Genomic DNA, 25,870 nt, shown 5'->3' with positions numbered 1-25,870 from the left:
TTCTCTCCGTACCCCCTGATCCCTTTAGCCACAAGGGACAGATCTAACCCCCTCTTAAATATAGCCAATGAACTGTGGCCTCAACTACCTTCTGTGGCAGAGAGTTCCACAGATTCACCACTCTCTGTGTGAAAAATGTTTTCCTCATCTCGGTCCTAAAAGATTTCCCCCTTATCCTTAAACTGTGACCCCCTGTTCTGGACTTCCCCAACATCGGGAACAATCTTCCTGCATCTTGCCTGTCCAACCCCTGCAGTAGCAGGCCATTTGGCCCTTTGAGTCAGTACTGCCATTCAATGTGATCATGAAGTGGAGAGGACAGGGGGAAAAAGAACCCTAAAACTGCAGATGCTGGGTTATACCAAAGAGAGGCAACATAGAAGGTAGACAAAAATGCTGGAGAAACTCAGCAGGTGCAGCAGCATCTATGGAGCAAAGGAAATAGGCAACGTTACGGGCCGAAAGAGAGGCACCATAGAAGATGACCGAACTTTATTACTTTCCATCACAGTGAGGAATGTTGATTCCACTGTGGTGGATGTTTATGTTAAATTTATTATGTATTGTGTTCTTTTTTATTTGTATGGCTGTATGATAACTCAGACATCACTGTACCTTAATGGTGCATATGACAATAAATGTGAACCTGAACTTCAATGTGCTGGAGTAACTCAGTGGGTCAGGCAGCATCTCTGGAGAAAACGGATTGGGTTAGGACCCTTCTTTAATGGTTGTGTTAGGGTGGAGCCAAGAGAATCCAGGAGGAATCACATTTTGCAGCTATTTAAGAAACGTTTGAATACAGCTATTCTGTCTGAAGGAGGTGTAAATAGATGGAATTAAATGTGGGCAGAATTTGGGATATCGGAAGATATCCCTGAATTAAACGTGTATCAGAAGAATTTACTCAATTACGGGCTAATAATGGGAAAAAAGCTCATACTTAAATTCTGGAAAAATGCGCCCACACCAACAATAAAAATGTGGATATCAAATATGTTTGAAACATTACATCTGGAAGAGATGAGATTCCTCTTAGCAGATAAAGCAAACCAATTCCAAAAGACGTGGTCTACGTTTATGGACCTATTACAAGCATGAGGTGCAATAGTAATTTTAAATAAATAAATAAATAAATAAATGGTATCAGGACCTGGCATTGGGTGATAAAACAACAAAAACAGACTTGGTTGGTAGTCTTTCTGCGGAGTTTAATGTTATAATAGAGCGATTGTCCTTACTTTCTTTTTCTTTCTTTTCTAGGGTCTACTTTCTTACTTTACTTCCTTCTCTAACTTCTTTTCTAAGGGGCTTTCTTTTCCCAACACTCTTCTGCACTTCACAACTCTTGCGCACCTTCTTTACTTTCCTTACTTCTATCTTTTTCTTAAAGCTTTAAAAAAAAAAAAATGAAGCGGTACAAAAAATGTATTAAGATATATGTGTTGTGTATTATTGCAATTTACCGTACTTCTAATAAAAATAAAAAAATAAAAAAAAAAAAATAAATGTGGGCAGAAGGGGGAAAACAGTGGCTGTTGGAAATCTGAAATAAAAGTAAACAGTACTCAGCAGATCAGGTACCATCTGCGATAGAAACCAAGTTACTTTTGCAGATGGATCACCTTATATTATCCTGGCTAATTCTTATACTAATAAAAAAAAAAGGCTGGTTCTTTGTACATATCAATCTTGGGTCCCAAGGGTTAGAAAGTGCCTCAATGGAAACCGAGATGCTGTTCCTTGACCTGAAGTTGAGCTTTGTTGGAACTTTGTAGGAGTCCCATGTCAGAGAGGTCAAAGTAGAAGCGGGACAAATGCAACTGGAATTGCAGGACCACCTTTGCAAATTGAAAGTAGGTGTTCTGAAAAATGTCTATCAGCCCATCAGCCGTCGAATACAATAATCCTCCAAAATTCCTGCCATCTCCACCGGGATCCCATCACTAGCCACATTTTCCCATCACCACCCCTTTCCGCAGAGACCGTTCCCTCCCTGGCTACCGCATCCCTTCCCACCTAAACCATCCCCATACCTTCCCCTGCAACTGCAGCAGATGTAACACTTGTCGCAATACCTCCTCTCTCAACTCAGTCCAGGGACCCCTACAGTCCTTTCAGGTTAGGCAGAGGTTCACTTGCACCTCTTCCAACCTCATCTACTGTATCTGTTGTTCAAGATGTGGACTCTTATACATCGGCGAGACCAAACGTAGACTGGGCGATCGTTTCGCGGAACACCTTTGCTCAGCCCGCCTGAACCAACCTGATCTCCCGGTTGCTGGACACTTTAATTCTCCTTCCCATTCCTACACAGACCTTTCTGTCCTCGGTCTCCTCCATTGTCAGTAAGGCTAATCACAAATTGGAGGAGCAGCGTCTTATATTTTGCTTGGGCAGCTTACAGCACAGTGGTATGAATATTGATTTATCTCACTTCAGGTAGCCCTGGCATTCCTCTCTCTCTATCCCTTCCCCACCCAAGTCACACTAGCTTCTCCTTTTCACCCTACAAACAGCAAACTGTTTCCTTTATCATTGGTACTTTTTTGCATATCTTTCATTCGTTGTTCTTTATCTCACCACATCATGTATATTTCTCATTTCGCTTATCCCTAACCAGTCTGAAGAAGGGTCTCAACCTGAAACGTCACCCATTTCTTCTCTCCAGAGATGCTGCCTGTCCTGCTGAGTTACTCCAGCTTTTTGTGTCTATCTTCGGTTTAAACCGGCACCTGCAGTTCCTTATTACACAATGCAATATACTAAATTGGAAGAAATGCAAATTAATTATTTCATGTCTTTGAACAGCTGTTTTGGTCTCTGGATGGTGAAATGGAAAATGTCGAAGGGTGCATTGGATGGAGAGGGAAAGGAAGGGAAAACAAGAGTGCTGAGAGGGGAAGTGAAGGGAAAATGGGTCTGGTGGGGTCATCTTTTTGAAGATTGCAGAAATTACAGAGGCTGAAGATTGAACCTAGAGGCTGTTTTGGTGAAGGGAAGGACAAGATAATCCCTATATTTACTCTGGGTAGGTGGATAGGAGATAAGAGTAGATGCCTGGAAATGAAACAGATCCTGTTGAGGGTCCTGTTAATTACGGGAAAACTGCATTTAAGGTCAAAGATAGACATCTAAGAAATACTGGTGCAGGAAATCTTGTTTTCAGGACAGATGTGAAGGAGCAGCAGAAACTGGGAGAATGAAAGTCTGCAGACAGAAGATTGAGGGAGCTACAGACAAGATAGCTGTGGTAGTCTGTGGGCTTGTAATAGGTATTGGCCAGTAACCCATTCCCTGAAATGGAGATAGAGGTCAAGCAATGAAGAGTTAGATATGGACCATATGGAATTCAGAGCAGGCAATATTTCCAGCATTTTCCGATTTTCAGGAAGTTTATAAAAACAGATTTAAAAAAAAGGAAATCTAAAACAGGAAAAAGATATATAAGTGATCCAGCGAATGTTTGGAAGATAAAGAAAACAAAAATATGTGATGAAAAACTGGATTATTGAAAGGTTTTTAAGAGGAACGTTAATCTCACATGAATGTCAGAAATGTTCGTCTCCCTTTTTGATCAGCTTTCCTTGATTTGTGAAACTGGAATAACAAATGTTCCAATGCCTGTAAAAATGGTAGACTATTGCCTTAAAATGTTTCAATAATAGTCCCTCTCCGATGAGTAGGATGCTTGCCCATCTCCCGTTCCATTTTAGTTAATACTGGAAGTTGGGAAATGATAGGGTTTTGGATTTTAAATCTGCAAAGCAAACTGGTACTGTGTTTTGAGGTTACACTTGCTACAAAGATACAAGGCAGCCATGTCTTTAAACATAATAGAAATGCTAAATGAAAATTATCACAATATAGTTTTTTCAACAAATCTGAAGGGTCCTAATCCAATGGCCTTCCCAGATGCTGCCTGGTCTGCAGAGTTCCTCCAGCTTGGTTCTTGGTCCTCCAAAATATTCCAACTGGAATTTAAACTGGAGATGGTGAAGGGAGGGATTAAGCCAGAAAGGGTTATTGGGAAGAAAGAGCTACTTTAAATTTAGTTGCATCTGGTTGGGTAACTATAGTTGGGTGGAGATTATTCCATGCTTTAATTGTGCGGGGGAAGAACGAATTGCTGTACACATCTGTCTAGGTAGCTGGGATCACAAATTGGATCGAATGCCCTCGTCTGCTCCTAATTGGTTTGGGTTTGGTGTAGGTCTTGTGATCTATGTCTAGCTGACCATTTAACATTTTGTAAAAACAGGTCAAACGGTGAGTTTCATGTCTGTCTTGGAGAGGGTTCCACCCCAGAGAATTCAGAAGTTTGGTGACACTCGCTTCTCTCTCATAGGTGTTAGTAACAAATCGAGCGGCCTGTCTTTGGACACGTTCGATGGATGAAATGTTTTTATCTGTGTATGGGTCCCATGCTGCAACTGTGTAGTCCAAATGAGGTCTAACAAGGGTGAAGTATAGCTTCTCCTGGACAGAAGCTGAACAATGATGAAATTTGCGCCTCAGGAAGTTTAGGACACCTGTTGCTTTCACTGTTGCATGATGAGTCTGACCATTCCAACGCAGATCCAGCATTTTGATTCTAGTATTTGTAACTACTTGAGTTTTCTTGAAAAGTATGTTTATCTTGTCAAGTCATTTAATTTGAAACCACATACGAGCTCAAAATCCATATCTTATTGTACCTTTCTTAACGATACACATAATTCTCCTTTTAAAGTATATATGAATTCTGTTTCAAACATGCATTGAGATAGAGTGCTTTTACTATTCCATGAGTCAAGATAATAAATTGAAACATGTTTTTCAAGTTCAAATCACCAGAATTTAAAAAAAAAACATGTCCCTACAAGATTATCTATGGTCAGCTGTGTCAATTACCCTAAACGTTAATTTCAATATCTATTAAACTACTTCTAAAATTCATTCTAATAATTTTGAAATAAATTTCAGAGTAAAATATGCTAATTTAACAGTGAAGAGTGTGCACTGTTAATGATAGGAAGTAAATATCTTGGAAAGAAAGAACCAGCAGAGATGACTCTTGTCATAGAGAGGAGAAAATGGGGTCAAATGATCAATAATTGATCAAGTTAGAGTAGATTATTGTCATACATGCAAGAATGCAATGAAATTCCCTGTTCACATGAAGCTTATGAAATACGCCGCATTTATACATTCTTGTTAAAGAATCTGAGAGGAAATCGGCTATAAAAAGGCCACTTTGTTTAGAGTCATAGCATGTTGCAGCATGGAAACATGTCCTTTGGCCCAACTTGCCCATGCGAACTAAAATGCCCCATCTGTAGTCCCACCTGCCCATGTTTGACGCGTGACCATTTAAACCTTTCCTATACATGTACAGTACCTGTCCAAATGCCCTTTAAATGTTGAAATATTTGCCTCAACTACCTCCTTCCTCAAATACCTTCCCTGGCACCTCGTTGCAAATATCCACCACCATCTGTGTTAAAATGTTGCCCCTAAAAATCCTATTAAATCTATCCACTCTCATCCTAAACCAATGTCCTCGAGTTCTTGAATCCTCAACTCTGGGTAAAAGACTCTGCATTTGCCCTGTCTATTACCTTTGTGATCTTATGTGTGAGACGTCATATACACATTTTAAATGGCATTTCAACAGGTACAGGGATAGGTGAGGTTTAGAAGGATATAGGCAGGTGGGACTAGTATAGATGGGGCATCTTGGTCAGCATGGGCAAGTTGGGCCAAAGGGCCTGTTTCCTTGCTGTATGATTGAAGACCACATTTCAGGCATTCAGTGTCTGAGGAGGTTGAGTTATAAGTCCAGAGATGACCTTGATAAGGTCATTGAAACATGTAAAAGAGACTTTTGTTCTAAACTGGACGATGAGACGGAAGTTCAGCGGCTGTGGCAGCATTTGTACCCCATCACTTCCTACAAGGCAAAATCAGGGGGCAGCTCAAGCAACAGCGATGCATCACAATACAATACAATACAATTCAATTTATTGTCATTTGGACCCCTTGAGGTCCAAACGAAATGTCGTTTCTGCAGCCATACATTACAAACAAATAGACCCAAGACACAACATAATTTACATAAACATCCATCACATTGCTGTGATGGAAGGCCAAAAAAACGTATCTCTCCACTGCACTCTCCCCCCTGATGTCAGAGTCAAAGTCAAAGCCCCCGGCGGGCGATGGCGAATTGTCCCGCGGCCATTAAAGCCACGCCGGGTGATGCAAGGTCGCACACCGGGTTCTTGATGTTAGAGCCCCCGGCGTGCGCTCGCAGAGTCCCGCGGCGATGGTGTAAGGCCCCGCTTCAGGAGCTCTTCAACCCCGCAACTCGGGCGGGAGAAGTCGCCGTTGCGGGAGCCCTGAAAAGCGGTCTCCCTCCAGGGACCCGCAGGCTCCCGGTGTCACTGTCCGCCAAACCCGCAGTTGCAGCCACCGAAACTCCGGGGGTCGGGCCGCAGCTGCGTCCACCACAGCTCCACCCGCTCTGGACTCGGCCAGCTCCGCGACGGTGAGGTGAGTAGTCGGCACCAGAGCCCCCGGTCTTCCTGTTGGAGGCCGCTCCTCGTTGCAGCCCCAACGACAACGGAGACCCGACAAAGAAAAGGTCGGGTCTCCCGTGCAGGGAGAGATTTAAAAGTTACCCCCACCCCCCCCACACACATACCCCAACAAAAAATAACAAAAACTACATAAAAACATAGACATAAAATAATAAAAACGCAGACGGACTGCAGAGGCCGCTGCTGACGAAAGTCGTGCCGCCTACCCATCACTCCCAGACCAGCTCAATGTGTTCTACGCACGACTTGATAGGGAGAATGCTAATATGTCTTCCCAGGCCCTCATAGCCCCCCGATGATATTAGGATCTCAGTCACAGGCGTTGCTGTCAGAAGGTCCTTCAGGGGGGTGAACCCTTGAAAACTGTTTGCACCTGTTGGTATACTTGGTCATGTTCTTAAAACCTGTGCAGGCAAACTGGCTAGAGTATTTGCGAACATCTTCAACCTCTCACTACTGAGGTCTGGTGTTCCCACCTCCTTTAAAAGGGCATCAATAATAACAGTGCCCAAGATGAGTAAGGTGACGTGCCTCAATGACTATCGACCAATAGTTCGAATGTCCGTGGTGATGAAGTGCTTTGAGAGGTTGGTTACGGCGCATATCTACTCCTACCTCAACAAGAACCTGGGTCCACTACAATTTGCCTACAGGTCAATGGAGGATGCGATCTCACTGGCTCTCCACTCTGCACTGGACCACTTGGATAATAGACAATAGACAATAGACAATAGGTGCAGGAGCAGGCCATTTGACCCTTCGAGCCAGCACCACCATTCAATGTGATCATGGCTGATCATCCCCAATCAGTACCCCGTTCCTGCCTTCTCCCCATATCCCCTGACTCCGCTATTTTTAAGAGCCCTATCTAGCTCTCTCTTGAAAGCATCCAGAGAACCTGCCTCCACCGCCCTTTGAGGCAGAGAATTCCACAGACTCACCACTCTCTGTGAGAAAAAGTGTTTCCTCGTCTCCGTTCTAAATGGCTTACTCCTTATTCTTAAACCGTGGCCCCTGGTTCTGGACTCCCCCAACATCGGGAACATGTTTCCTGCCTCTAGCGTGTCCAAGCCCTTAACAATCTTATATGTTTCAATGAGATATTCTCTCATCCTTCTAAACTCCAGAGTGTACAAGCCCAGCTGCTCCATTCTCTCAGCAGATGACAATCCCGCCATCCCGGGAATTAACCTTGTAAACCTACGCTGCACTCCCTCAATAGCAAGAATGTCCTTCCTCAAATTAGGAAGGACATTCCAATTAATAAAAACAGATACGTGAGGATGCTGTTCACAGACTACATCTCGGCGTTCAAACCCACAAACCCATCCAAGCTGGTCACCAAGCTCATGGAACTGGCTCTCCATACATACCCCTACAACTGGATCCTCAACTTCCTCATCAAAAGACCACAATCTGTATGAATTGGCAGAATATAAAAAGTGATTGTTTTGCTGAACACCTCTGCTCAGTCTGCCTTGGCCTACACAATCTCCCCGTTGCCAAACATTTTAACTCCCCCTCCCATTCCCATACTAACCTTTCTGTCCTGGGCCTCCTCCACTGTCAGAGTGAGGCCACACACATATTGGAGGAACAGCACCTCATATTGCACTTGGGCAGCTTACAACCCAGCGGTATGAGTATTGATTTCTCTAATTTCAAGGAACCCTTGCATTCCCTTTCTCTCCATCCCTCCCCACCTGAGTCATCCTGCTAGTTGCACTGTTCATGTCCCTTCATTATCACCTCTTCTACTGCCAACAATGGACCATTGTGGGCTCCACCTTTCCTTGGTCATCGGTGCCGGCTCTGTTTTCTTCTCTACCTTTTTGTACATCTAGTTTCCCTCTTCCCTGACTCTTAGCCTGAAGAGGGGTCTCAACCCGAAATAACACCTATTCCTTTTCTCCAGAGATGCTGCCTGACCCTCTGAGTTACTCCAGCATTTTGTGTCTATCTCTGGTATAATCCAGCATCTGCAGTTCCTTCCTACCCCAATGTGTAAGTGGAGTTGGGTAGTACTTTCATCAGCTAGTAGAGCTGTAGAAATCAAGCTATCTTGTTAAGGGCCTGTCCCACTTTCACAACCTAATTCACGACCTCTGCTGAGTTTGCCCTTGACTCATACTCGCAGCATGTTTGTCACAAGGTCGTAGGTAGGTCGTAGCAGGTCGTGATGCTAGTGGTAGGTACTCGTGGCATCAAGTAGGTCGGGGCTTTTTTTTCAACACGATGAAAAATGTCCACGAGTAAAAAAGGTTGTGAATTAGATCATGAAAGTGGGACAGGCCATTAAGAGTAACCATGCAGGCACAGGCTTAGGTTGGTGAGTTGTGCCCAGTGTTACTTGGTGGTTTGTCGGGGGACAATGTTACAGGAGTACAATGCACAGTTGCCTAATGTTTATGGAAGCAACCAAACATTATTTTTGACTCAATGTTTGTCCTTGTCGCTTGAAGGTAGAATATACGAGAGAAATATTTCTTGTAGAAAATTACAAGAAAAATATGAGATATGAGAAATGTTACAAAGCATTACTATGCAATGGTGGAATGATACACCCTCTCTTAAAGCAGTCACTAGAAACTTTCTGACTTTATTAATAAGTTTGTGTCAGACCTCACTGAAAAACCATGAGAGGCTAAATGGTGCAGTTTAAAATAGAAAATAAAATAGTATATTAGTACAACAAAAGAAGTGAAAGTTGACGAGGTAAATGTAGCCTATAATTGCAGCAAAGTGGTGCTTGGCCCCCCTACTGTAATGGATTTGATACCATCATCAGCAAATCCTATGGGCATCACACGCCTCAGCACTCGTGAGTAAGGCAAGGCAGCGCCTTTACCACCTCAGGCCATTGAGGAAATTCAGAGTGTCTCCGAGGATCCTCCAGTGCTTCTACACAGCGGCGGTGGAAAGCATCTTGTCCGGGAACATTACCATCTGGTTTGGGAATTGCTCTGCCAAGGACAAGAAGGCTCTGCAGAGACTAGTGCGTTCGGCCGAACGCACTATGGGAACTTCACTTGCCCCCCTGCAGGAACTATACATCAGGAGGTGCAACTCCAGAGCCAACAATATCATGAGAGACCCCTTCCACCCCTGCAATGGACTGTTCCAGCTGCTACGGTCAGGCAAATGCCTCCGTTGCCATGCGGTGAGAACGGAGAGGTTGAGAAGGAGTTTCTTCCCAGAGGCCATTCGGACTGTAAACGCCTATCTCACCAGGGGCTAACTCTACTGAACATTTTTCCTTCCATTATTTATTATGTAAAAGAATATGTGTGTTATGATTGTGTTTATAGTTTGTTTGGTTGTTTGGTTGTTTGTCTTTTGCACAAAAGTCCACGAGCATTGCCACTTTCATTTCACTGCACATCTCGTATGTGTATGTGACAAATAAACTTGACTTGACTTGACTTGGCTAGTGGGATTGCTTGCACATTGCCATCATTGAGAAATATTTGTGCTCCTGCAGAATGGAATAAAAAGAGATGAGTGCACGTACTATTTGTACACAAGATAATGTCATGTTTCCCTTAACTGATATAATGCTTTTACATTTTTCTTTATCAGCTTTAATGCCTCTGAAATAAACAGACAATGTCCAACATACTTTATTGCTGTTTTATTCCTAACCTTCACATAGTCCTTTAAGCCAATGTCACAGATCCTTCTCTCAACAGTATATTGGCATAGAAACAAAAAGCTGGAGTAACTCAGCGGGACAGGCAGCATCTCTGGAGAGAAGGAATGGGTGACATTTCGGGTCGAGACCCCTCTTCAGTCTGAAGAAGGGTCTCGACCCGAATTGTCACCCATTCCTTCTCTCCAGAGATGCTGCCTGTCCCGCTGAGTTACTCCAGCTTTTTGTGTCTATCTTCGATTTAAACCAGCATTTACAATTCTTTCCTACACAGTATATTGACATACTTGCCTGGTTTTTCAAAGTACAGGATTTCCTCTTGTATCTGTCCATTATAGAGGGTGCCAGTACGTTCTACACCTCATTATTCAATTGGTACTTTTCATTGCCCATTTATCAATTATTACCAGAATTATTGGCTCCACAGTTGCATTAACAAATCTGTTGACTTGTATCCCAGTTAATGATTTGTTAGCTGTTTGACAAGCACTAAGGGATCTTCACTGGAGATAAATCATAATTGGTCATTATTTCTTCATTGCCATGAATGAAATTATATTTTCACAAACCACAGATGTCTTAAAGCTGGGTGTTCTCATTGTGTTGGCACTTCATTAGTTCAGGGCAAATCAGGCATTCTTGTTTTTTGTTTCACAGGAGAAGGAATATCAGTCTTATTTCTTTGAGATAATCTGCAAATAGCTGTGTGGTCAGATCTCTGATGCCACAGATTCTAAAGAAGAGATACTATGACTAAATAATGCAGATATTTTGGAGTGAATGCTTCCCAGCAATTAAATGAACCATTATGATAAATAAGTCACATTTTCAATTCAGAAGGGATTTGAAAATGAAAATGTGACAGTTTTCCTAATGAAAACAATTATCACCCAATTTTCCTATTTACAATTTCAATACGCTTCAATCTGAGCAACAAAAATAAAAATGATCAATAAGATAACTTATTTTTTCGTTGTTTATTAAGTCAGGATTGGCAATAATCCAGTAGACAATTTAAAAAAAAAATAATTAAAATTTTTTTTTTTTAATTAGAAGCAATTGTACAAAGATAAAACATTCGTCATCTAAAATTTTACAAATATTGTACAGCTTCATTTTTAACCTTATAACCTAAACTATGATCTGGTTTTTCCGCCTAGACAAGCCTACTGTTTTCCAAATGTAGTGTCTCGGACATGTTTGTGATCCACATCTTCACTGTAGGGACTGTTGTCTGTTTCCAAAATTTAAGTATTAATTTTTTCGTTGTTATCAGGCCATAGTTAAGGAAACGTCTTTGAAATATCATTAGCTCAGAACAGGCCTCTGACATACCTAGTGTGATCAATTTTATGTTGGGATCCAATTTTGTTTTAAGTATTTTGGAAATTATTTCAATTTCAAATAGACAATTTCAATCATTGATAAGTTTCATTTTAGTGGATAAGATTTTAGTGGATAAGATTGAAGCGTATTAATATTGCAAATAGGAAAAGTGGGCGAAAAAGCAACAAAATTCACAAAATAATAATAATAATCAAACTCTTGTTGAGGCTTGTATCAACAATGGTGTCAAGGCAACGGTGTCAATGTCAGCAAGGCAAAAGAGATAATGATCGACTTCAGGAAGCAAAGCGATACACATATCCCATGCCAAAGTACAGATGGTTGAAAGCCTCAAGTTCCTCAGTGTAAATAACACCAGCAACTTGTCCTGGACTAGCTATATTGAAGCAATGGCCAATAAAACACACCAATGCCTCTACTTCCTTAGAAGTCTTAGCTAGATCGGCATGTCCCAAACAACTCTCACCAACTTCTACAGATGCACCGTAGATACGATTTTATCGGAATGCATCACTGCATGGTTTTGGAACAGCTCCATTCAAAACTGCAAGAAATTGCTGAGAATTGTGGATGCAGCCCAGACCATCACACAAACCAACCTCCGTTCCATCTGCACCATGCTGCCGTGCCAAAGTCATCCCCAAAATCATCAAGGATAGGTCTCACTCTCTTCTTCCTCTCCCATCAGGCAAGAGGTACAGAGGTGTGAAAACACACACCTCCAGATTCAGAGACAGTTTCTTCCCAGCTGTTAGCAGGCAACTGAACCATCCTACCAACAACTACCAACAACTAGAGAGCGGTCCTCTCTCTTGGGTAGGATACTGACATGGATAGAAAATTGGTTGGCAGACAGGAAACAAAGAGTAGGGATCAACGGGTCCCTTTCAGAATGGCAGGCTGTGACTAGTGGGGTACCACAAGGCACGGTGCTGGGACCACAGCTTTTTACAATATACATTCATGATTTAGATGAAGGGATTAAAAGTAACACCAGCAAATTTATTAGATAACACAAAGCTGGGTGGCAGTGTGAATTGTGAGGTGGATGCTATGAGGATGCAGGGTGACTTGAACAGGTTGGGTGAATGGGCAGATGCATGGCAGATGAAGTTTAATGTGGATAAATGTGAGGTTGTCCACTTTGGTGGCAAGAACAGGAAGGCAGATTATTATCTGAATGGTGTCAAGTTAGGAAAATGGGAAGTACAACGAGTTCTGGGTGTCCTTGTTCATCAGTCACTGAAAGTAAGCATGCAGGTACAGCAGGCAGTGAAGAAAGCTAATGGCATGTTGGCCTTCACAACAAGAGAAGTTGAGTATAGGAGCAAAGAGGTCCTTCTGCAGTTTTACAGGGCCTAATGAGACCACACCTGGAGTATTGTGTGCAGTTTTGGTCTCCAAATTTGAAGAAGGATATTCTTGCTATTGAGGGAGTACAGCATAGATTTACAAGGTTAATTCCCGGGATGGCGGGAATGTCATATGTTGAAAGAATGGAGCAACTGTGCTTGTATACACTGTAATGTACAAGGACGTGAAGGGATCTTATTGAAACATATAAGATTATTAAGGGATTGGACATGGTAGAGGCAGGAAACGTGTTGCTAATGCTGGGGATAGTCTAGAACCAGGGGCCACAGTTTAAGAATAAGGGATAGGCCACTTAGAACGGAGATGAGGAAAAACATTTTTACCCAGAGAGTTGTGAATCTGTGGAGTTCTCTGCCTCGGAAGGCAGTGGAGGCCAATTCTCTGGATGCTTTCAAGAGAGAGAGTTAGATAGAGCTCTTAAAGATAGCAGAGTCAAGGGATATGGGGAGAAGGCAGGAACGGGGTACTGATTTTGGATGATCAATCATGATCACAGTGAATGGCAGTGCTGGCTCGAATGTCCGAATGGCCTACTCCTGCACCTATTGTCTATTGTTTATTGCCTATTGTCTATTGTCCTGAGCTACCTCATTGAAAACACGTAAACTATATTTAATCAGACTTTACTGAACTTTATCATTCACTAAACTTTATTCCTTTTATCAGCTGTACACTGTGGTGGATTGACTGTAATCATATATAGTCTTTTCGCTGACATGTTAGGCCGCAACAAAAATCGTTTCACCTCGGTCGGTATGTGTGAAACTAAACTAAACTAAACTAAACTAAAAACTAAACAAAATCTGTTTCAGTAATTTCAAAGATACGTTAAAATAAATGTTTATCTTTTTTACCAAGGCACAAGTCTAGCAATGAATCAGTGGTGCACTGTTAATCTGATAGGGTCACTCACATGAATGCAGACACCTTAAATGTCCTGAAAGGTCTTTGCCACTATCATTTTGATTGCTTGTATATTTATGGAGTTGAGGAAAGGAACACCAGCTTATTTTGGTTTCCCAGTAAATATCATAATCATACTTTATTAGGCAAGTATGCTTTGCAACATACGAGGAATTTGATTTGCCATAATAAAATGAAACGGAACACACAAAATACATTTTAACATGAACATCCACCACAGTGACTCCTCCGCATTCGTCACTGTGATGGAAGGCGAAATAAAGTTCAATCTCTCCCTTCTTTGTCCTCCTGTGGTCGGGGGGCCTCTAACCTTCCATTGATTGGCCAATCTTACTCCCGTAGCCGGCGGTGGGCCTCCTCGTCGGGGCGATCAAGCTCCTGCATCGGGGGGGGAACCTCAGCTCCCCCGCGCTGGGCGAGCTACCCCGGGTCGGGGCTAGTCGAACGTCGTGCGGCTTTTGGAGCTTCCCGACGTCGGTCTCAACCCGAGACTGCGAGCTCCTTGATGTTAAAGCCCGCAAGCCACGGTTGGAGCGTCGAATCCAAGCAAGGGATCGGCTCCGATGGTAAGTCCATGTCCCATGGTGGGGCTCAATGTCAGTCCCGAGCAAGGCCTCCAGCTTCGTGATGTTAGGCCGCAGAGCGACCGGAGATACGATCCGGAAAATAATCACATCTCCGGCAAGATAGATGAATTCTGCACACTAGCCAGCACACTGTGAACAACTACATTCATTAAAATGGAGAGGAACAACCCCAAGGAAGAATTTCTTACAATGATGCTGTGGATATAGGAAATTAATCGTATAAATGCCAAAATCAGACCCTCTCTCACACCTCCCGCTGCTGAAAGACTCATCCATGCCTTCATCTCCTCCCGACTGGAATATTGCAACTCACTTCTCCTTGGCATCAGCTCCAGCTACATCAACCGACTCCAACTGGTCCAGAACGCAGCTGCCTGACTCATCACCCACACCAAATCCTGGCATCACATCACTCCAGTCCTCAAACAACTTCACTGGCTTCCCATCTCCCACCGGATCATCTACAAAATCCTGGTCCTCACCTACAAAGCCCTCCACCATCTGGCCCCCCCATATCTCACTGACCTCCTCTCCCCCTACCAACCCTCACGGTCCCTCAGATCCACATCAGCCGGTCTCCTCTCCATCCACAAGTCCAACCTCCACAGTTTTGGGGACAGAGCCTTCTCCAGGGCAGCTCCCAGGCTCTGGAACTCCCTCCCCCAACTGATCCGCAATTCCGTGTCCCTCACCATCTTCCAGTCCCGCCTCAAGACCCATCTCTTCACCTCTGCCTATCCTTAGCCCCACGCCCCCCTCCCTTTTCATCTGTGCTTGAATTGCCTCATATTGTGTTTTGAATTGAATTCTGTCTTGAATTTGTGTACTTGAAATGTCTCTACTATTTATTTCATTCCGCTTACATGTTTTTCCTCTGCTTGCTAAATTTTTGTAAGGTGTCCTTGAGACTATTGAAAGGCGCCCATAAATAAAATTTATTATTATTATTATTATTATAAACCTGAGTTTTCTTTTTACTACCTTACATTGCCATCACTATGTTTAAATTATTGAGCACGCACAGGTTGACAGAATTGCCATTTTGTACAATTATAAGGAAGACCCCTTTTACAATTAAATTGTTTTATTTCTGCATGTGGCCACATTTAAAGTTGAAGGATGGATTGTATGTTTCGTAGCAATTTTACCATATTTTTAACGTTGCATAATTCTCCATGTGGTTGGTTTTGATTTCCAGATGGGTGTTTCCATCTGGTCCACGTCAGTGACCGATAAACCACCTACACGAACTTACAGCTGCAACATGGCTGGTACTTGATTGGTGAGGTCTCAATGAGCTCAGGACCTTCCCACCAAAAAGGGCAGGCTCCATCTGCATGAACTCTTTGATAGATGGTTAGAACCCTGCCTCAGGCCCACCAGCTGTTAAGGCTTTCAAAGGGTGTTGGATTTTCGTGGATATCTCTGGCGCAATCCAAGAATGAAAAATGATAACAAAAATAATTGTAATATTTAAAAAATCGATTATTAATAACAATACTTAAAAATGAGAAAGCACTTACAAACAATTACATGTATTTGACGGGCAGAATTTGCCAATTAAAATGTTAACACACCTTTAACAAAAATATTTGAGGTATTAAATTGCCATAATGACAAACTAGCAGATATGATTTAAAAAAACCCGTGACTATGAGATTTTGTTCAATGAGATTTGGTTTCGCAAATGTGAGAACATCAGAAAAATAAAATATTTCTGAGTTATTTTGTTTTACACTGATACTGACTGAAACAATAAATACAGCTTGACTACAATGTCAAATATTGAATGGACAAAGGAATGATTTAGAGACTTTGTTTCCCTTTAGAGTCATTTGGGATGTTGGTCCTCCTTACAAGCTTGGTGTTGGTATGAGAAATCCTTCTTGCTTTACAGAAAATACTATTTTTGTACAATGCAGATGCATTGTAAGGATCCCAATGGAAGCAGATTTGTAGTTAGATGGGGTGGTCTCATTGATGCCCAAGGACCTTCAAGTAAACTTTTCAACTCTGCTATTCAATACCCTTAAAGAATGGTGATGTATACAATTCCAGGTGAAGAAGCATTTTAGATGGCAAGGAGATCATTGCATTATCAGTAGTCATGGGAACTAACTGTTCACAATGTATTTTCTCTTGGTTTATATTCAAGTTATGTGAAATTTCCAACTTTTGTTGATGTGCCAATTTCATGTTGCAGCACTTGCTTGCTGTGAAACAAGAATTTTCAAAGCAATTTTACAGATAAATATGACTTTATTCCCAATTGAAACTGTGCCAGATTCATTCAGATAGATAAGCTGCTAACTGCAATGCATATTTTAAAATGACATGCAATTGCCTGACTTAGCCTAGCACAGCAGGTGGAGAGCAAAGATATTTATGTAGCAACTTAAATAAATTCAGCATGTCCTAAGGCTCTTCACATTTAAATACTTCTGAAATAGGAAAATGGAAGTCCATTTACAGACAAGCTCCCACACAAAATGCGTAAATGACTCACAGGTCTATTTTAGTGATGTATTGATTAATGGATAAATATTGGCCAGAATATTGGATTTTTTTTTTGTCGTGGTGTTTTGGTTTTATTTACACCCATCTGAGTACGGATAAAGCCTAAGTTTACTATTTCACCAAAAGATGGCATATCCAGTAGTAGCATCCACTATCTGTGCTATCCTAATCTGAGGAAAGACATTCTTGCCATAGAGGGAGTACAAAGGTTCACCAGACTGATTCCAGGGATGTCAGGACTTTCATATGAAGAAAGACTGGATAGACTCGGCTTGTACTTGCTAGAATTTAGAAGATTGAGGGGGGGTCTTATAGAAACTTACAACATTCTTAAGGGGTTGGACAGGCTAGATGCAGGAAGATTGTTCCCGACGTTGGTGAAGTCCAGAACAAGGGGTCACAGTTTAAGGATAAGAGGGAAATCTTTTAGGACTGAGATGAGAAAAACATTTTTCACACAGAGAGTGGTGAATCTGTGGAATTCTCTGCCACAGAAGGTAGTTGAGGCCAGTTCATTGGCTATATTTAAGAGGGAGTTAGATATGGCCCTTGTGGCTAAAGGTATCAGGTGGTATGGAGAGAAGGCAGGTACAGGATACTGAGTTGGATGATCAGCCATGATCATATTGAATGGCGGTGCAGGCTCGAAGGGCCGAATGGCCTACTCCTGCACCTATTGTCTATGTTTCTATGCTTCTATCTTCAGTGTATTTGAACCTGAGGTTAGATACCAGGGATAATGAAGATAAACTGCATGTACTGGGCGTATAGACTTGCTTTGGACTCCATTTTATACGAAGATACTGATGTGATCAGTGGAGGAGCTGAAGAGGGATTAATATAAGGTCTGGTTCAGTTTTTGAAATTTGGTCTCTTTTGGTGGAACATGTTAAATCAAAATGTATAGCAACTCGGAACTGCACCTCCTTAATGTGCTTAATGATTCTTTGGGGTTTACTGATCCAAACCACTGCTGGCTTCCTTCCATGCATGTCCCAGTTTGGAATCTGATACGTTACCTAGACACAAATTCCATCCTCTGTTGAATAAACTGTTTTCAAACTCGTGACAGGCTCGAAGCAGAGCTTGGATAATTTTACATTTCACTGGTGGATTCCATTAGTTTTCATGAATCGTTTTACCTACTGATGACACATATGAAGGCCATTTAGCCCATTAGTTCCATACAGAGCAATCTTATGAGTTCCAACTCCCCCATTATCTCCCTGCAGTGGCAGACTGGGTCTAAAAATATTGGTTACCAGGAGACAAGGGGGGCCCATTTGATATAGGGGGCCCACTTCATCAGGGGCCCACTTGCCATCGGGCAAGCTGACACCCTGGCCAGTCCGCCACTGTCTCCCTGTGGTACTGCCATTTATTCTCTGACATTCCCATCAAAAACCGCTTTGATTCATTTGTGGGTACACAAAAATGCTGGAGAAACTCAGCGGGTGCAGCAGCATCTATGGAGCGAAGGAGATAGGTAACGTTTCGGGCCGAAACCCTTCTTCAGACTGATAGGGGGTAGGAAGGAAAAAGGGAGGAGGAGGAGCCCGAGGGCTGGGGGATGGGAGGAGACAGCTCGAGGGCTAAGGAAGGGGAGGAGACATCAAGGGCTAACAAAATTTGTGCTTGCTTATATCTGAGGAAATTTACAGAAATGATTTAACCTTTCAACAGCTCTCTTTAGAAGTAAAGTGGAGAGCTCAGTGAAAATCCATGCAGTAGCAGGGGGAGGGTACAAGCTTCATGTGGACAGCATCTGAAATCAGAATCAAACCCAGTCCCTGAAGCTGTGATGCAGCAAGGATCACTGTGGTGCCATTGTGCTATCCTTGTGCCACTTTGAAATCTGTATTTGCCTGCAGTTCTGCATTGTGGTGCACCATCCTGAAGATCCACAATCACTGGCGTATCTGACTATGTGAGATAAGTAGAAAATTAATCTTCTGATATTTTCAACAGATCCAAAATATGGCAAAACTGACAACTGACAAAGGGATCTATCGCAGTCGCTGCCTCAAAAAGGCTGCCAACATCATCAAAGACCCACATCATCCTGGTCACACACTCATCTCACCGTTGCCATTGGGAAGGAGGTACAAGAGCATTAAATCTCTAACATCCAGGTTCAGGAACAGCTACTTCCCCACAGCCATTGGGCTATTAAACACAACATCAAATAATCTCTGAACAATAACTATTATTATTATTGCACTATATCTGTTTATTTATTGTGTAACTATGGTCTATAGACACACTGAACTTTTATCTTCCGTTTTGTATTATGGTTACATATCCTGTTGTGGTGCAGCAAGTAAGAATTTCATTGTCCACCTGGGTCACATGACAATCAAACTCTCTTGACTCATGACTTTTTGTTTTGTGGATATGCAGTTCCATAGAAAACGTGGATTCACAGTCTTTATACTGCACTTCATATGTTAATTCAGTGCAAACTCATTCCTTTTTTTAAATTAAAAATTTATTTTTGTTAGAAGTAAGTACAATAATGTGGTACCACAGTACCTAATACTTGTTGACATATTACATTTCATATACAACTTCTTATTTTTAAAAATTTAATAATAAAACTGGAATAAGGAAGAAAAGAGTAGAAAAGAGGAGATTGACATAAGTGGTGCGTGAGATAGAAAGGTAGGCCGGAAGAAGAAGGAAGAAAGAAGAAGATGTAGAAAGAGAAAGAGACGAAAAAGAGAAAAGAAAAAAAAGAAAAAAAGGATAAAGGAGACTGAAAGCGATATATCTATTTTATGTTCCAGGCCACTCGTCACCTGATTCTGAAACATTTTATTTCTATGGTTGTGTTGCACCATATGCTTGTAAGAGGTCGATAAAAGGAGACCAAATCGTCTGAAGAAGGGTTTCGGCCCGAAACGTTGCCTATTTCCTTCGCTCCATAGATTCTGCTGCACCCGCTGAGTTTCTCCAGCTTTTTTGTGTACCTTCGATTTTCCAGCATCTGCAGTTCCTTCTTAAACAGTAAGAATTGGTCTGCTTTACCTGCTAGAAGGAGTCGCATTTCTTCCAGATATGCCGTTTCCAACATATTTGAAATCCACATTTTGAGCGTTGGTGTTGGTGCATTTTTCCAAAATTTAAGTGTGAGGTTTTCTTTGCCGTTAATTAAACCATAATTAAGCGGAGATTTTTGAAACGTATTTAGCTTATTCCCTTCTTCCATTGATCCAAAGATAATAATTTCTGTATTGCAAACTCATTCCTTTCAATTAATAAATGGTAACATTCAAATATAACAAATAATAAACTTGGAATGCTATGTTGCGACTGAATAAATCCACTATGCAAATCATTAAAACCCAATTCTGCATTGTAAGATGAGTCTGTACTGCATACTGCTCACTTGTAGCATTTAATCAAAGGAGAATTAGTCACAACACTAAGTGCATATTATCTTTTATATGGATACAAGTGATTTTTCTGGTTTTTGGTGCGCCTGCCTGCCATGCTTCAGGTTGAAAGCAAGTTGTAAAGACATCCATCACAATGACAGAGTGCAGATGAAAGAAGGAAGTACAGGAAATCAGATGTGACTATAACTTTCTATGTCTTTGCTAGTCAGCAGACAGACAATATCCCCGGTGGGCCTAAAGATCGAATGACTTGCTGCTGAGGGATTAGGAGCAACTCTATCCCCTTGGCACAGTCTTTGGAATTTTCATTACAATGACCTTGGGTGTGGCGATATAGGAATTTAATGTGCATTGATCAGGAGCATAGAAACCTGACAAAAAGCTCCAAACTTATGCAAACATGCCCCTCTTGAACAATGACTTTCCCTTCTGTATCTTTTTCAAATCCAATAGTGTAACACTATGCATTTATTTTATATTTATCATAATTATTATTAATAGGCAAAAATCATTCTTATTATAACTTAATGATTCTGCAAAGATCCGGCATTGCCTTGCAAACATACATTGAGCATCATTTACCTTTCAACAACAAAGAAGCCACTGTTCAGATTACCATTTTGCCTGAAAACATACAGCCAGTTGCCATGCTGGAAGGACAATTCTTCCAACAATAACTGTACATGACAGCTTCAGAAATAAGTTGTGACATTACACACTCCACTCAGCTTTAACCATACTGAGCAGTGTGTTGTCAAAGTGGATTTTAACCTTTACTCAAGGTATTTCCTTAATCCACCTGAGAAGGTCACTGAAACTTCGCTACAAAACAGGTAGGCATCAGTGATAACATCATACTGCATAGATCCCTTTCATATCCCTATCACAATTTCCATACATGAAACAAACCACATATGAATCATTGAAGAGACACACTAGCTGAAGTTGCTGTTTCATGTTATTGTTGGTTTCAATTTACCAGCCAGAAAGGGAACAATAAACCATGATTTCATATCACGCACAAGCAACGTTGTTTTTTCTCAGAGAATATATGATATCTAAGAAAGCTGGGATCCAGGATATTACAGGCAGTCTATCGTTTCCGGGGTCTCGTCAGAATATATTATTGTTGAGGGGTAAGGGAGATTTTGTGGTGCATCTGTGGTTTTTGGTGGGTTAAGGTGTACGTGCAATCCTTCTGTGCAATTCAGCGATCGAGTCAATGATCGCATGAATTCCGAACATATGCATTTGCAAACTTTGACGATGTATTGCAGGCTGATGGAATTCTCTGCCTCAGAGGGCGGTGGAGGCAGGTTCTCTGGATGCTTTTAAGAGAGAGCTAGATAGGGCTCTTAACGATAGCGGAGTCAGGGGCTATGGGGAGAAGGCAGGAACGGGGTACTGATTGGGGATGATCAGCCATGATCACATTGAATGGCGGTGCTGGCTCGAAGGGCCAAATGGCCTACTCCTGCACCTATTGTCTATTGTCTATTGTCTCTTGATGAGTGTGGTTGGAAGTGATCTTGGTTCTGGAGGAGAGGTGCCATGCGTTGAACTGTTTCCCATTTGCCCAGCAGTGATTTGCACTTTAGCGACATTAGCCAGGCGAGGTGCAATTTTTCAGTATTAATTGATTGTGTGCTTCACCTCAAGCTTCAGCATGGCTGCTTTAGAATGCCTAAAGGGCCTGTCCATCGAGCATGCGCCTCCATGCGGCAAGCGCGACCTAACGTGGTCGCTTGAGTCGTATGGCCTCGCGGGGGCGGTCCCACTTTGATCGCTGGAGCCGTATGGAGTTGTGCGGAGCTGGTCCCGACATCGCGCGGGGTTCCGAAAAAAACTGACCGTGTTCAAAAATTGCGCGCGGCGACGGCCTGCCGGCCCATAGCCGCCTCGACGCCGTACGCACCGCCTCGACAGGCGTGTGCAGCATTTTGACGGCGTACACATGTCTTGACACCGTGCGTCACGCGCGAACCCGCGGACTTCGCTTCCGGATTGGTCGCGCTTGCCGCATGCAGGTCGCATGCTCGTGGGACAGGCCCTTAACTCTCATGCAGGCTCTCGGCCCAGCACTAAGATCATGGTCTAGCAGACAGCAGTGAACCCTGTTCTCCTGCACATTTCTAAGTTAGTCTATCTAAAACAGTCACCTGAAAGCACTTGAAAGGTAACAGCTACCTCTGAAAAATCTTCCAAATCCATTGGCAGGATAAACAAAACAATATTAACATCCTTTCCTAGGCCACACTCTCAACTAAAGCCTTGGTTATTTCCAGTCAGCTACATTGGAAGAGGGGGGCGGGAGGGGAGTCAGTATCAGTCTACCCCACAACAGAAGGGGGAGGAGTTGTAAAGTTTGATAGCCACAGGGAAGAAGGATCTCCTGTGGCATTCCGTGCTGCATCTTGGTGGAACCAGTCTGTTGCTGAAGGTGTTCCTCAGGTTGGCCAATGTGTCATGGAGGGGGTGGGCTGTATTGTCCATGATGCTCTGCAGGATGCTTCATAAGTTCTTAAGTTCATAAGTAATATAGGAGCAGAATTAGGCCATTCAACCCATCGTCTACACCACCAATTAATCATGGCTGATCTATCTCTCCCCCTCAACCCCATTTTCCTGCCTTCTCCCCATAACCCCGTGCTAATCAAGAATCTATCTATCTGTCTTAAAAAATATCCATTGACTTGGCCTCCGCAGCCTCCTGTGGCAATGAATTCCACAGAATTCACTATTCACATGCAAAACAGCAAAGGCCTAAAACAGTTACTTGTCTTCCAAGCTCTATCATGAAATTACCAAGTGGTGATAGAAACTATTCAGGGATGTTTCCAAAGCCTCTATGAAAATGTATGACATCCCCACTATCTTGTGGGGATCTCCTTGCCACGTCTGCTTCAACGCAAGCATTTGGGAAGGCAATGAGAGCCTCAAATTCTTTCATCCAGAGCATGAAGAAGTCCATGAAAATGCTGAACAGAACAAACAGCCTTCGAAGCCTTTCAATGACCATGCATCTCCTGCTCCACCTTAGGTGAAGCCTATGGTTCTGGTTCTGGCACTGACCTCAACAGACACCTACAAACCAACAGAACTGGAATGGAAATGAGTCATCCTCAACCCAAAAGGAACTGCCCAAGGGTGATGCTGAGGTAAATGACCTTATATATGCCCGCTATGTTGATTCTTTATAGACCAACAGTTGCATCCTTATGAAGATTTTAATTTAGAAAAAAATCACAAACATTCATTGAATTGGTGCCACAACTAATAAATAAATAAATAAATCAATCAATCAATCAATCAAGCAATCAATCAATCAATCAAAGACTTTAATGTAATTCAGAAATACACCAATAAATGCAAGTCTGAACGAAATTTCGTTGCATCTGGCTCACCGTGCAACATAGAATAACAAAAGGATAAAATAGATAAAAAGATCAAATGGATAAAAAGATAAAATAGATAATAGTGGCGGCACATTACATGACATTCAGAGTCTGATGGCTCGGGGGAAGAAGCTGTTGCAAAACCTGGCCGTTCTGCTCCTTATACTGCGATACCTTTTGCCCAAAGGCAGCAGAGTGAACAGTCCATGATGGAGATGTGTGGGGTCCTTTATAATACTGCTGGCCTTAGACAAGCAACGTTTGCTCACAATGTCCCCGATTGAGGGGAGAGAAGTCCCGATGATTTTTTCAGCCATCCTCACCACTCTCTGCACGGACTTCCAGTCGGAGGCTTTACATATTTGGCGATACTGCATGTCGGCATAAATGATTTAAAAAAAATTGTCCCTCTATTTTACATCATATTTTTAAGCATGCTTAATTACCTTTTTACTGGCTGCGAAAATGGGGTCAATAAAGCCCTCTAGCTTGCCACTCTCAATACGAATCTGCTTCCAATTTCTTACAGAACATACTTTTGTGACTCATGCCATTTGTCAAATTGGAGACTCAAAAGAACACAGATACTGACGTCTGATGCAGGGTCTCAATCAGAAATGTTAATTCCTTCCCCTCACCCTCTCACCCCCTCACCACCTCCCCCTCTCCTCCATCACCACACACAGATTCTGCATTTGCTGCTGAGCTCGATCAGCAGTGTTGCTTTTGTTCTACTTGTCAAATAGTTTGGCATGTTATGACGTACATCACTCCTGCACTCTGGAAGTATGTAAGGTAGACAGATTGTGCTATCAGTCCTTGTGCAATGCCGAGTTATTGTCAACACAGCCTGCAATGATCCAGCTTTGTTTTAAGTGTGTGTGAGGAGACCTGGCATCTATCAGCAGGAGGAACACCAGCAAATGCAATATTTAAATGATTCTTGAGGATGCATTAGAGAAGGCCCTGGAACTGGATTGGCAACATACAGAGAAGAGAACCAGACAGCATCCCAAGAATCGCCCCGCACTGGACACCAGAAGGGAAATGGAAAAGAGGGAGATCCAAAACAACCTGGCGTTGAACTGTAGAGGAGGAAATGAAAACAATGGAGCTGACCTGGGATAGTGTCCAGAAGCTAGCCCAGAACAGACAGGAGTGGAGGACCTCCCGTTGCTGCCCTACATGCAGGAGGCATAATAGGCAGTAAGTACTTCCCCAACCCTGTTACCACTACCCATGGGCAACAGCAGAAGGCATACCCAAACACCAGTGACTGCAAACATGGCATCTACTCACAGGTATTTTGACTTTGAAATACTGTAGCAAATTTTCATCATCATTTGTAAAAAATGCAATGCAGGCCAGTCAGCAGAAGAGCTTTGTTTGAGGAAATGTTACATTAGAGTTCCATTCTCTAAATGCATCAGCGAGTGAGGTCTCTGAGTGTGCACATGCTCAAGTGTTATCCATGTATTGCAGCTCAATAACTGTGATTGGAGTAACCATGTTTCTGGAATGGATGGATGGGTAACAGTTCAACCTCCACTTCACAACAAAACCTGGAGCAAAGAAAACAATGCTGAAGGGAACTCAGCCTCCGTGGAGGGAAATGTACAGTTGGCATTTTGAGACATTTCATCTGGACTTCATCTGCCCATTTCCCTCCAGAGATGCTGCCAGACCCATTCACTTGCTGCGGCACAAAAACTGTTTGTTGCTCTAGATCCCAGCATCTGCAGTCTTCTGTGTCCCGATCCCACTGTGAAGCTTGTTGGATGTGAGACGCCACATTGCATGAGTAGCATTACAGAGTATTGGAGCATTGACATGGTCTTCCTGACCCCAGTGTGCACAAGGGTGTGTTGGTTTGAATCATAGCTTGCATGCCATCATGTAGCAGGTGAAGAAGAGGTTCTGAGGGCTGCCAAATTTGAGTTGAATTATCCAGAGTCCTTTTGATTGATGGAATCAAGTGCCAAGAAAGACAATAAATAATGGTGGAGTTGATCCTCGTATTTTTCTTGATGTGTTTGTGAGGTGAAGATGATATATCTTGATGGGCAGCATTCGAGGTACAGCTCTTTGATATAAACAG

The sequence above is a fragment of the Amblyraja radiata genome, chromosome 1 (assembly GCF_010909765.2).
Source record: "Amblyraja radiata isolate CabotCenter1 chromosome 1, sAmbRad1.1.pri, whole genome shotgun sequence".
Lineage (NCBI taxonomy): Eukaryota > Metazoa > Chordata > Chondrichthyes > Rajiformes > Rajidae > Amblyraja > Amblyraja radiata.
Note: the sequence above shows the minus strand (reverse complement) of the source record.